This window comes from Schistocerca piceifrons, chromosome 8 (genome assembly GCF_021461385.2).
Source record: "Schistocerca piceifrons isolate TAMUIC-IGC-003096 chromosome 8, iqSchPice1.1, whole genome shotgun sequence".
NCBI lineage: Eukaryota > Metazoa > Arthropoda > Insecta > Orthoptera > Acrididae > Schistocerca > Schistocerca piceifrons.
In genome coordinates this window covers 292,542,807-292,557,635 of record NC_060145.1, presented here as the reverse complement: position 1 = coordinate 292,557,635, position 14,829 = coordinate 292,542,807, and the positions used below count along the sequence as shown (strand labels likewise).

At 44.1% G+C, this 14,829-nt stretch overlaps 1 long non-coding RNA gene across 1 annotated transcript in view; it reads left to right on the top strand.

The window, feature by feature from the left end:
* Positions 1–14,829, top strand: part of LOC124712046 — a 146,140-nt gene that overhangs the window by 49,010 nt on the left and 82,301 nt on the right. Inside the window, exon 2 of the long non-coding RNA XR_007005571.1 lies at positions 6,411–6,496. This is a non-coding gene — a long non-coding RNA (uncharacterized LOC124712046). The remainder of the gene's footprint in view (positions 1–6,410; positions 6,497–14,829) is intronic.

Here is a 14,829-nt window from a genome sequence, read left to right as displayed (position 1 = left end):
ATCCAAGTGTCCGGACCGTTCGCCGGATAGTTACGTTATTTAAGGAAACAGGAAGTGTTCAGTCACATGTGAAACGTCAACCGCGACCTGCAACAAAAGATGATTCCCAAGTAGGTGTTTTAGCTGCAGTCGCGGCTAATCCGCACATCAGTACCAGACAAATTGCGCGGGAATCGGGAATCTCATAAACGTCGGTGTTGAGAATGCTACGTCAACATCGACTGCACGCGTACCATATTTCTATGCACAAGGAATTGCATGGCGACGACTCTGAACTTCGGGTACAGTCCTGCCACTGTACGCGTTCTGTTTAGCGACTAAGTGTCATTCACCAACAGAGGTAACGTAAACCGGCATAATATGCACTATTGGGCAACGGAAAATCCACGATGGCTGCGACAAGTGGAACATCAGCGACCTTGGCGGATTAATGTATGGTGCGGCATTATGGGAGGAAGTATAATTGGCCCCCATTTTATCGATGGCAATCTAAATGGTGTAATGTATGCTGATTTTCTACATAATGTTCTACCGATGTTACTACAAGATGTTTCACTGCATGACTAAATGGCGATGTACAACAGCATATTTCATGACAGGTGGATTGGTCGTCGAAGCACCATACCATGACGTCCCCGGATTTCTTTCTGTGAGGAAAGTTAAAGCATATTTGCTAACGTGATCGACCGACAACGCCTGACAACATGCGTCAGCGCGTTGTCAATGCATGTGCGAATATTACGGAAGGCGAACTACTCGCTGTTGAGAGGAATCTCGCTACACGTGTTGCCAAATGCATTGAGGTTGACGGACATCATTTTGAGCATTTATTGCATTAGTGTGGTATTTACAGGTAATCATGCTGTAACAGCATGCGTTCTCAGAAATGATAAGTTCACAAAGGTACATGTATCACATTGGAACAACCGAAATAAAATGTTCAAACGTACCTACGTTCCGTATTTTAATTTAAAAAACCTACCTGTTGCCATATGTTCGTCTAAAATTGTGAGCCATATGTTTGTGACTATTACAGCGCCGTCTATCACAAGGCGAAAAAAGTGGTCCAACTAAAACATTCATATTTCTTTCCTCACTACACGAATATGTCATAAAAATGAGGGTTCCTATTTAAAAAACGCAGTTGATATCCGTTTGTCCTATGGCAGCGCCATCTAGCAGGCCAACCATAGCTCCATCTGGTTTCCCCCTTCAAGCTAAACAAGTTTCGTTCTTTGTAGTTTTTTCGTTTGACCCTTATTTCGTGAAATTTGTCTCGGTCACGATCAATGGACGAACCTGTATTGTGTCGACAGTCACAGAAGGCTGTGTTACACGCCAATAAATGCCAGTTTCCTCCCAAATGTAGCGAAATACTACGAAAGTGGATGATAATTGTTGAACACCTAACACCACCAGATGACGTACCTCGGCGCACGTGCAACAGTGGAGTCTGTCGCTCTGTCACATCTGGGGGTGGCCGAGCGGTTCTGGGCGCCACAGTCTGGAACCGCGCGACCGCTACGGTCGCAGATTCGAATCCTGCCTCGGGCTTGGGTGTGTGTGATGTCCTTAGGTTAGTTAGGTTTAAGTAGTTCTAAGTTCTAGGGGACTGATGACCTCAGAAGTTACGTCCCATAGTGCTCAGAGCCATTTGAACCATTTTTGTCACATCTGATCATCCAAATCAAAGTCAAGTATTCACATCAGTGTATTTCCGGGCCAACGGGCGTGACTTTGGTGCGTGAGACTCAGGGTTCGAGTCTTGCGTATGGTATGTACAGTCTTTTGCACTGCGGTAGACAGTTGTGTGTTTACAATACATTGTGGGTGTGAACAGTGATCAATGTGTTACAAACATTTATTATCAAAAACAGTCTTGATCACAATTTATTTATTACGGTAGTTATTCTCCAGCAGAAGGAGGTCCTTACGCATTGGTTTGAAGATGATCACAGTAGTGGTCTAAACCGGTCACCGTAATAAATAAATTATGGTGAAGACTGTTTTTGATAGTAAAAAATATAAGTATAAGCTTCCAAAATGCATCGATACCGGTAAATGACCTACGTGTTTTTTACTATAAAAAGTTTTCAACAAGAAAGACACAAGGGACAGAGGAAAGAAATGCAAAATAACTACAGCTTTTGCTTGGTTACTGAGAGGATAACAATTTTGTAACTTCAAATGTGTGTGAAATCTTATGGGACTTAACTGCTAAGGTCATCAGTCCCTAAGCTTACACACTACTTAATCTAAATTATCCTAAGGACAAACACACACACCCATGCCCGAGGGAGGACTCGAACCTCCGCCGGTACCAACCGCACAGTCCATATGACTGCAGCGCCCTAGACCGCTCGGCTAAACCCGCGCGGCTCTACTTTACAACTGCCCCTGTCGGCGTAGGTACAATCGACGAGGTACCGCACGTCATCTGATGACATTACGTGTTCAACATTTCTCATCCATTTTTGGGGTATTACCCGACATTTGCTACCCCATGTGTCTTATATTACGAGTAAATTACTTGTGTCAGCGTCATCTATGTCGATTCGGAGAGTTTTAAAACTTTAGTAAGAATCGCCCTGAACACAGTTCAAGTCAAATGAGGAGACTCTGGAAAAATACGCAAATTCGCTAAATATTACTTACAATCACAGCCCGAACTGGAATATTTATACGTTCCACATTCAGAGTGCAGTCCAAGCTATCCAGCTTGCTGGGCGTAGTCCAGTGCGTAAATATTCGCAAACCACCATCGAGTTATGGAACGCCGCTTCAAGATTACTAGATCTCCTCTGCTTGGCAACTCGTAAATAACCGCTTGTAGAAACCATAGCCGGCCGGTATGTCCGAGAGGTTCTAGGCGCTTCAGTCTGAAACTGCGCAACGGCTACGGTCGCACGTTCGAATCCTGCTTCGGGCATGGATGTGTGTGATGTCCTTAGATTGGTTAAGCTTAAGTAGTTCTATGTTATAGGGGACTGATGACAACAGATGTTAAATCCCATAGTGCTCAGAGCCATTAGAAATCAGAGGTAACTGCTGATCACTTTACTTCACTGGAGTCACAAAATCAGTGGTTCATCCATCAGAGCAACTGGCTTGGAGCCGTATTGCCTTCTAAATAGCAGCCGAACCGACAAATACTTGGCCCATTCTATTTCCATAGAAGTAACCGACGTAAGATGGCAGTTCTGTAATCCCGCTTCACCGAATTGGCATCTTCTACGAGCCTGACTGTAAACATGTTGTTATTGCCGTCTGACACATAGGCAACTCTGCGGACCTGGCTGTACCACTGGAGGGCATAATATCATCTAAAATGGTTCAAATGGCTCTGAGCACTATGGGACTTAGCATCTTAGGTCATCAGTCCCCTAGAACTTAGAACTACTTAAACCTAACTAACCTAAGGACATCACACAACACCCAGCCATCACGAGGCAGAGAAAATCCCTTCCCCCGCCGGGAATCGAACCCGGGAACCCGGGCGTGGGAAGCGAGAACGCTACCGCACGACCACGAGATGCGGGCAAGATCATCTAATAGTAGGCAGATGGTGGCTGAAGTGATCACTGGATCAGGCAGAAATCTACAGATACCAGTCTTTCACTGCTAGCCCCTTTTTTGACCGGAACCGTGATTGGAATCTTCCTAGACGTCAGTCAGGGAGCCTGAAGGTAGCGTTGTAAATAACTGGTAGCCAAATAAAATAACAGTTTGGAAATTAGGCGGCTAAAAGGCGTCTGATTTGACATTTTGTACTGAAGAGCCGAGTCCAAACCCGCCAGGGTAGCCAAGAGCGCTAACGCGGTGCTTCCTGGACACGGGTAGGCGCCCCGGCCCCGGATCGACTCCGCCGGCGGATTAACGACGACAGCCGGTGTGCCAGCCAGCCTGGATGTGGTTTTTAGGCGGTTTCCCACATCCTAATAGGTGAATACCGGGCTGATCCCCACGTCCCGCCTCAGTTACACGACTCGCAGACATTTGAAACACGTTCACGCTATTTCACGATTTACACTAGACACAGACAGCTGGGGTACACTAATTCCGTCCCGGGGGGTATGGGGTGGCGGCAGGAAGGGCATCTGGCCACCCCTTAACATTAACAAGACAAATTCGGTTAACCATGGCCGACCCTGCGTCACCGCGGGACAAGGCGCAAGCGATAGGTAGACTGAACAGCCGAGTCCCGCGACCAACTCTGAAAAGATGGACATACAGGGACCTAATGCACTCTGGTGCACAATACTAAGGAGAGATGAGATACAGAGTGTTCCAGCAACAGTCACCGTAGGGTAGCTGGACAGGAGCAGAAATGATCAGCAAACTAGTTAACACAACAAACAGAAGATTTACTTACCTTGTATTTCTCCAAACAAACGAGGACCCATTACAAATAACGTAGCTTATACAATAGCAGCTAGAATGAGGCTGGCTGTACTAAGCAAGAACGACAGTGTTCTAGCGATGAGGCTACAGATGCAAGTGGGATGAGTAGTGGCTGCCACTGGCCATCCCATATCTCAGTGGCAGAAGGCGCTCGTGGTACGTAGCCACTGGATGCGTGGCTCCACTATCGGGTCCGCCAGATTCTGCGCAACCACTATTGGCACCTAACAGAAACTTGCATTTCGTTTCTGGTAGGGTAGTACCGATACAAGATACCAACATGCACAAATTTACGTTGATATCCAATCATATCTTTTGTGTGTTCCACTTTTTTTTTTCTTTTTGACAGACAGTGTATACATAGTGACTTTCACAATTCCAGTTACAGATCTCTAGGGACTGTAGACGGGACTTTCGAAATTAATTCTCTCACTACGAATTCCTAGAATCAGCTGCATTATGAATAGATCTACTAGCCAATAGCGACATACGGAAAGTTGTGCTAGACTCGGACTCGAACCCGGATTCCCCGCTATCGCGAGCGGTCGTCGTAACATCTTCGACTATCCAGGCACGTTCTCTGGACCAACCCAAACTTCCATAATTCACACTGTTCGCATCCTTATATCGTAGTCATCATCAATTAATGCTTGCAACCTTACTTTGGTTCCCACAATAAGAATGAGACAACGAGGACTCCCGACCAATGTAGTCAGTGTGACGACTGGAAGTTTGCGTCGGTTTGGGGAGCGTACACTGATAGCCAGAGTGGTTCCGGCGACTGCTCGCGATAAGCGGTGAATCTGGGTTCTAGTCTCGGCCCGCCACAAATTTTCACATGTCACTATTGAGCTGAAGATCTGCGAATTCAGTCAGCAAATTAATTACGAAACACTTCGTACAGCTGTGGATCGTCAACAGCACTTGTCCTTTCGCACATGCATGTAAGTATTACGATCAATGTGTGGTTCTGAAACAGACGTGATGGGTTTGCTGAAGCAACTACATAGATCTGAAGATGATCCTGGGAGATCGAAGCTAGTCATGTATTAAAAAATTTGCAACTGCGGGTGAATAATAATATATTAGAACTGTTTTAAATCTGTGAGTACTGCTCTTTAGGTACTGTGCTATTTTAAACGCTCTTACTGTGCGCATTTTCGATGCCCCGCTTACACCATGAGGTTCTGCGCTAGCGCACTGCAGATTTTGTTTCACTCTGTACACAAGGTAAATTGTGCTCACATATGTTGGATGTAAAAAGCTTTGAGAGATACTGCTGGAGAGAAATTCCACCTTACGCGAGGCACCGCTTCTTAATTTTTGCTTTAGCCATATATGTTCCAGGATTTTCTGTGCTATTTTGTATATTTTTTTCTTTATTATTGTACGTGAAAATTATTATGACAAGAACTTTTTGAGGTTTGCGCTTTTTAGGCACAATAACAAACAAAAACTTAATGAAGGTAGTACAGCACGTGCTGAAACATGCGCAGGCGAAGCAGTAAAGTCCGCAGCTCGTGGTCGTGCGGTAGCGTTCTCGCTTCCCGCGCCCGGGTTCCCGGGTTCGATTCCCGGCGGGGTCAGGGGTTCTCTCTGCCTCGTGATGACTGGGTGTTGTGTGATGTCCTTAGGTTAGTCAGGTTTAAGTAGTTCTAGGTGACTGATGACCATAGATGTTATGTCCCATAGTGCTCAGAGCCATTTTTTTTTGAAGCAGTAAATAAATAAACAACCTGTATCTTGTGTAAGAAGGTATCTCTCTCCAATCTGCGTTGCAAACACGGTGTGTAAGAGGAGCTACAAAATCCGAAAGACTATTATTGCTTATGTATTTTTTGGATGCGACGAGCAGGTAAATTTTTTTTTTTTTTTGATAATGTATAAATGATCCGTGAATTGGGGCTCCTTCCATGATCAGTGTACCACCTCTACGTGACTAAAATTTTAAAAATATGGACGTGTTGATATAGACTGCCAAGGTAAAGGCTCTGATCGTTCTGTTTCAGATGCCGACCACGATGGCGTCCTGAGATGACGGCCGCACAGTTGGCACTCCTGCTCGCGCTGTTGCTGCCGCTCAGCCGATTGCAAGGTGAGTCTCTTCTATTAAACTTCATGGTCTGCGAAAAGATCACGATCGTTTTCAAGGTACAACGATACCCCCAGCCCCACTCCATTTTGATCAAATATCGGAGCTGTAATGGACGACATTCTTTTTAAACTAGGAATATGATTCTGGGATTTACATCGTACCGTCAGCCATAACTCGCTGCACCAAGACTACGACGCGAGTCGCAACAGCCAGATGCCACCTGTCTTCTGCCTGATTCGTCTAAAGACGTGTGTTTCATAATTTGACAATAGGTTCGGAATACTAGATGATTCTGAGTGGTTTTCACAAAATCCTAGAACATGCAGAAGGCGCTGAGTCGAAGACTCCATGAAAGGAGTCCGGCAACACCATCTACTGAAGTTACAGCCTGAGTGCAACGAACAGGCACGGACGAGATTGAATTATCACCACACGATGCGGTTTACAACCTGAAATTTTAATGCAAACCTATAATCCGTCATATATTTCTCATTCGAGGAGATTACTTTACGCTACAGAGGAACTGAGAGGTGGGACTAAATATTGTAAACACTGTTTGGCGACGTTACTTTAAACACAACCCAGCTTCAAGGCGATTACTTGCTTCATTTTTACGCTATTGTGACATGTGCCGCCTTAGACTTTGATCTAATGTCGAAAACACTACTTTTAGATCAAATGATACAGAAAAACTAGCATTCAGGAGGGGAACGTAGTAAGTGAGAGACGCATCACTACACAGAAATCTGCATTTAATTTTTAAAATTTAAGCATCTTCCGTCTCCATGTTGTTTACAAGGCAGTTGTTGCTCGTTATACAATTATCATTTTCTAAAATACTTTCCAAAGTGCGACTGTTTTTGAAGCGATTTTTTCATCTATTTACCACAAGCACATGTCTCAGAAAAGCGAGTACAATCATCATTTCCAGAAGATGTTTAAATACTTGTGTATGATCTGCGTGGCGCAGAAACTAACTTTCAAAGTCGTAAGACACAATTGAAACAATGCATGTTCACAGATAAATATTCGGTAATATTATTATACCACTTGCAGTGAACTCATCGTATTTTACCTTTGAATATTTGCGGGATGCAATATTGTCTTCAACAATGAAGGTGCCAGCTTGATTAATTTACCCTCTTGTAAAATATAAAGGATTTTTAAATCTTTCAAACGAGCAGTTAAAACTTTAGATATGTCTGTATAAACCAAGAACTATAACTATTTGTTCCCATCAAATTGATCTAACAAATTATTACGCAGATTTGGCTCTGAGCACTATGGGACTTAACATCTGTGGTCATCAGTCCCCTAGAACTTAGAGCTACTTAAACCTAACTAACCTAAGGACATCACACATATCCATGCCCGAGGCAGGATTCGAACCTGCGACCGTAGCAGTCGCGCGGTTCCGGACTGAAGCGCCTAGAACCGATCGGCCACACCGGCCGGCATTACGCAGATTTCTTTATGAATTATAGTGTCATAAGCAAAAATATGTTTCCCTGCCAGATTAAATGGACTAGATATGATTTACTTTATAGAGTCACCAGAAAAGATGAAATAATTACGAGTGACTCTTTTATTATCATGTGTTACGACAAAATGGTGTACCATATATCACTCACTACTAGAGTGACCTGAAGAGCAGGCTCTCAGAACTTGTCTGCTTAAATTATATTTCCAGAAAAAAGCTCAATAACATTTTCTTTAACTTTTGTTAGCAACTTCGTTACTGTACGAGGTTCGTTCTAGGGACCGACCCGTGTAGATAACCTTTGTCAAAATATGTATAACTCAGAGGATATACATAATTTTCTGATTTGTTTCCAGCCGATTACATTTTTCTTTTACATACGCTACCTAACCCGTTTACAATCCAAATTCACTGTTCTTGTCAAATCAAAGTTTAGTTGGATACGAAGGGTAGGGTAATGACAACACACCGCAATTTCCACCAGAAAATGGAAAAACACTAAAGAATTCCACGGGAATTCCTAAACTTCCAGCGGGATTTCACGTAGGAGGAGCCCTGGAGAGGCATCGGCTTCGTGACGTCACACACGTTTCATGTCAGTTGTCGCAGGCGCTCTGTCTCGTAGGCGACGGCTGAGCAAATAAGAATTCTGGCAGGAACGCACACTGTACGAAAAGGAATAAAAAATAATGTGTAACATTTTCGTTTATCTACTAGACGAAACAACGATATTAGTTAATTACGGTAGTTGTTACATTTATAAGCGGCTAAATAATGTGGCAACAATTCCTAGTGCTACGGTACATGGAAGGTTTGTATTGAAGCTCTTCTTCTACTGATGGTCCGCTTCCCTAGCATTTGTCATTATTTCGACGTTAGTTCTTCACAACAACAGTAATTACCAGTCACAGTGAATTATTATTGCCCTACTGCTTAACGTATGTGGGTCAGCGGAACACTATTTATTCATATTTTGTTCCTGTAACACGGAAATTGTTTTCCAGGTATGGGATCCCAATGAGTTCATTATTTATCATCTTTTGGGTTTAATGGGAATTCAAACACGTCCTGCAGGCAACAGTCAGCCCCCACGTCCTGAAAACACACTGCAAGTTAACCTGCGACGTCGGCAGGTCATTAGTACGCGCACATTACGATACCACGTATCTGACATCCGTTTGCAAGCCCCGCCGTCGACAACACGTTACACGGGTCAAACCGCTCGCTGCTTCTTCCCGGAACACAGCGCATGGTGCGCGTCCTTTTTTTTTGACAGCGCGGGTACCGCTACTCATACAAGTCTGAGCAGGACGCTCTGGTATAAACGAAAACCCTGCTTGGAATTACAGATTATTTATCGGCCCTTTCGCCGATCACCGATTCCTCCTCAGAGGAATTCAATAAGGCCGACATTATCTCAGCTTTTCGACGTCGGGTGCCTCCACTGAGAGAAACTTTTTTTCGCTTTATAAGTAGAGGATAATTCTGTGGCTTTCTTGGGATATTACCGCTACCAGCAACAACAGAGTGAGATAGGATAATCAGTTCTGCATTGTAACCAGAGCACTCGAAAGTTACTGGCCGTTGTTATAGGTAATGATTTCTGCAAGGAGACTGATTTCGTGTTGTGTTGTAACCGAGGAGAATACTTTCGTTACAGTGTCGAAACAGCTTGCTGTGCATGTTGACATTTTTAATGAGAAACTTAAACAGTTTCAGCCAGTCTGTAGAAGATCCGATAGGGCAAAATGGCACAAAACAGTGTTGAAAGTCGTTTTGTTCGCAACTTTGTGAAGCTGCAACACATTAAAAAAGTTTTTAAGTCTGCAGGATTATGTGACCGTTGTCAATGAAGTAAAATCTTTTGGGCGGTTACGCTGCGTCATATTGTAAAATATTTTTTTTTAATTTGCAGTAAAACAGTCTTGATCGCAAGAGATGTTTAATTTGGTTGGCTACCGTTTTCGGTCTATAACTTAGACCATCTTCAGGCCGTACATACTATGATGGTGGCCGGTGGAAGTGGACGAAGCAAGATCTGTAACAACAGGGATTTCAGTTGCAGTTTTGGTGGTGTTTTTCGTACGATGACTTAGGCCTCTCAGTGAGATTGCCGTGAATATGAGCCAGGACGTTTAATTCAACATTCTAGGTGACCAAGCGTTGCCCTTCCTTCTGCACCTACATGATGAATGTGCCGAGAAATTTCCGTCTTCGAAGATGACAAGAAGTAATGACACTCACGGACAGGAAAACATTGTCTGTTGGACCTAAACTCGGACTTGGGACCTTTGGCTTCGCGGGTAAATGCCCTACCGACTGAGCTACCCAAGAACTATTCATGGCCCACCCTCTCAGTTTCGCATCCACAGTACCTCTTCTCATGTTTTCTGCAGTTTCTTTCTATCAGCAATACTGACCCCACAAGGTAAGCAAGAGAACTGTTGATCACGTAGAATGTTGAAATCAACATCGCGGTTCATGTTCACAGCAACCCGAATGAGGGGGCTAAGTCATCGTACGAAAAACACCACCAAGGCGTCAGAGAATCGCCTCCGGCTTGAATTACACCCACCAAACATCCAATGCATGCAATTCCCTTCGCGTTACTCATTCAGAAATAGATTGAAATGTACCTGTAATCATTGTCAGCATCTGTTTCTACCTGGTCTGACATTCATCCGTGAAGTTTGGGTCGTAGGAGACGAAAGGAGAAACTGCGAGGGAGGGTTGTGGGTTGTGCTTGGAAACCGCAGTCGGTACTGCCTCTTGCCCGCTATATGCAAGGATCCCAGATTCGAGTCCTGATCCAGCACACAGTTCACATCTGCTAGCAAGTTTATCAGCGTACACTTCGCTCCAGAGTGAAAATTTACTCTGGATAACAGTCATGTTCACAGGGCTGCACGCAGACGTTTCTGGTTCGACGAACGACGCTATCTCATCAAGACGGTCCCACTAGATCATCCGAATTTAATCCCAAAAGTCAACAACTCGTGGTCTAGTGGCTAGTTTTGCTGCCTCTGAATCACGGGGCCCCGGGTTCGATTCCCGGCCGGGTTGGGGAGTTTCTCCGCCCGGGGACTGGGTGTTCCTGTTGTCCTCATCATTTCATCATCATTCATGAAAGTAGCAAGACTGGACAGAGTAAAGATCGAGAATTTGTACGGGTGCTGATACCGCACGGTTGAGTACCCCACAAACCAAACATCATCATCATCATCAGTTAAATCCTGTAGAAAATAAAAAGCAAAGAGTATTCCTGGCGCAGGGAACTCTACCAGTATCGAACATAGGCTTAATTTGAAGAAGAAATTTCTGCGAATGTACGTTTGGAACATAGCATTGTCTGGTAGTGAATATCGGACAGTGGGAAAATCTGAACACTAGTCAGAATGCTGAAAATTAGGTGGACTAAAGAGATAAAAAGGAGAGTGGGGTAGCGCAGTGGTTAGCACACTGGACTCGCAACCGGGAAGACGACGGTATAAATCCGGTCATCCTTATTTAGGTTTTCCGTGATTTCCCTAAATCACTTAAGGCTAATGGCGTGATAGTTGCTTCGAAAGGGCACTGCCACTTGCCTTGTGCATCCTTCCCTTATCCGAGTTTGCGCCCCGTCCATAACGACGTTGTTATCGATGGGACGTTAAATATTAATCTCATCATCCAATAAGATAAAGAATGGAGAGGTTCTTTTTAGAATCGGTGCATATGGAAGACACTGACAAGAAGCAGGGACAGGATAATTTTATTAGTTACGATATCATATAATAACCTCCACTGCAATAGAGAGAGCTGTAGAGGGTAAAAACTATAGCGGAACATAGAGTTAGAATATATGTAGCAAATAATTGAGGAAGTATTGTGAAAGTGCAACCCTCAGAATAAGTGGTTGGCGCAGGAGAAGAATTCGTGACAGGCCGCATCACACCAGTCAGAAGACTGACGGAAGAAAGAGTCCGTGAGTATTTGGAACAGCGGCTGAACTGTACCACTCAACATCCTCGCAGTTTAGAAGTTCCGCAAAATCTATTCATCAGTGAGTGGCTATGCCACATCTTCAGAAACTTGTCATTGTTAAATAAAGAAACGAAATAATATCGGCAACACTTATTGATGTCGTTTATCCACGTATAGCGTCTTTAATAGACAGGTCAAATATGAAGTCCTATATCAATAGGTACAATCAAACATGGAGCGCTCGAACTCACCCTGCAGAACATAGCTTACTCCCAACGAGGCAGCACAGGTAGAACTGGAAAAAGTGAGACAACGAGATGAAATATTGAGAAGGAGGCAGGTATTTTTCGTAACGGTTTCGCAAGATTTGATAAGTGAGGGTGACCTCAGATACAAACGCGCCACAAGGACCGCGAGACAGTTTGAAGCCAAGGACTGTATTAAGAGTGTCCGGGCTCGTCGCTCGCACGCCCGTGGGCGTCAGGTGGGGCAGTTTGGCGCGCAGCATCCGTCACAGGGGGAGCGGCAATCTGTTTGGGGCGCGACGGCAAGTGTTTCACCTGTCGGCGGTGCGCGCCCTGTCGCGGACAGTGAGGCATCGGCGAGTCCTTCATCAGCGACGGCGACACGGGAAGGGCGGGAACCGGCAGAGCGGACGAGGGCGGCCACTGCTCTCTGCGGAAACTTCTCCCCCCAAAAACTGCCAGCGCCTCAGCAGGGGGCTCTGTAAGTGGCCAAGGCTGCGCCTGCCATCCACTTTTCCCACGTGTATGTGTGTGTGTGTGTGAGAGAGAGAGAGAGAGAGGGAGAGAGACGAGCTGTATAAAGATTTCGGGACTTAGAACTTCCAGCTGCCCCTGTCACGTTGCGTCGTGTGATACCGCTGGATCTTCACGATAGTACGACGAATCATATGCTAGACAGTTTCAAGTGATTTTTATGACCACTGAGATTGTGGCATAAGGCACAAACGCACTGCAAAAAAAAAAAAGAAATAAAAAAAAAGACTGAAGTGAATCCTGACAGCTCACAACTCACGGTGAAAACAGTCTCCCCCACCTTTCTCTCTCTCTCTCTCTCTCTCTCTCTCTTTCTCTCTCTCTCTCTCTCCCGCTCTCTCTTATTTCTTGTTTATACAATCCCCTCTCACCCATACACGCACTCACACCCACACATACACACACACACACACACACAAAATGTGTGTGAAATATTATGGGACTTAACTGCTAACGTCATCAGTCTCTAAGCTTACACACTACTTAACCTAAATTGTCCTAAGGACAAACACACACACACCCATGCCCGAGGGAGGACTCGAACCTCCGCACAGTCCATGACTGCAGCGCCTTAGACTGCTCGGACACAACACACACACAATTGACTCTTTTCCGTTTGGATTTTTCTATCTGGTACACAAAGTTGTCTTATTCCCGCTTCCTTCACATCTTATAGTGCGCTGATCCACTTTACCGTTTCATTTTTAGCTTCACTGCAACTTTCGAACAGTTGCACATGTCTGGTTGATCTGATTGTTTCCAGTCTTTTGATATGTCCAATCAATTTTTGCATGCAGTTTTTTTTTCTTTCATATCCACATGAATGTTGGTAGAATTTTCAATTTCTTTATTTGCTGTAAAACCATATGTTGTTTTCTCAGTACAATTTGAATCTACAATTTTTCTGATCGCGTTTTGTTTTCTCTTTCGAATTTTTTCGATGTCCCCTTTTCTGTTTAATGTGTTTCGGCGCCATAAAGACAGACTGGGTTAATGACTATCTTTCACTATCTCAATTTGGTGAATTTAGATGGTTCAAATGGTTCTAAGCACTGTGGGACTTAACATCTGAGTTCATCAGTCCCCCTAGACTTAGAACTACTTAAACCTAACTAACCTAGGACATCACACACATCCATGCCCGAGGCAGGATTCGATCCTGCGACCGTAGCAGTAGCGCGTTTCCGGACTGAAGCGCCTGGAATCGCTCGGCCACAGCGGCCGGCGGTGAATTTAGAGGTAAATTGTTTGTTATAGATGTCTTCTGAAAGCCTGAAAGTCGTTTTCATTTTGTGACAATTTCGTAATCAGTCCTTTGCAGGCGAGTTTCCTGAATGGTTCCACCTAAGTATTTGAATAGATAGTCTCTCTTTATGTTACTGCATTTAGTTTTCAGAACGTTTGCAGCCAGGTAGTTGATACATACGTATATCGTATCGACAAATGATATTTGGAACCGTACTTCTCCTGTTTCTTTCATAATTTCTACTTATTTATATATCCTGACATAAAATTGTCAGTGTATTCTAATATAGTAATAATAATCAAACATGTTACATAAATTTTATACTGTTGTCAACATTATTGTTTTACTTTCTTAGCACTTATTAGCTTCTAATATACCGTCTTTGTGTACTTGTAAGTATAAATAGTGTATGTGCTGTTGTATATAATGTAAACACTACAGAAAGGATTCTGTGACCACTGTGAGTACTGTTACTGTTTATCTTTGCAACCATCTACTAGAATAATGTTCTGTTTCTTGTCTTTTGCTACCAGACTGTGCTAGAGGTTACCCAAAAATTGTACATACGAAACATACATGTCTCATTATTTAACTTAAATCCACCTCATGACGAAAGTTTAGCCGTCAGAAACAATAAAATATATTCGCAGTTGCGAATAACGACAACCATCAGCTATTCGAACCCGGATTTCCCGCTTACCGCGAGGATAGGCGGTTTCGAGCCCCGGTCCGCCACAGATTTTCAGTGTCGTCATTCCATTCTACAGCTGAGGGTTGTCGCAGTGCCTGTTCCTTTGGACGTCATGCATGTCCAATGGAACTTTGCATCGTAATCAAAATAACATCGGCACTCCAAAAGCGCACC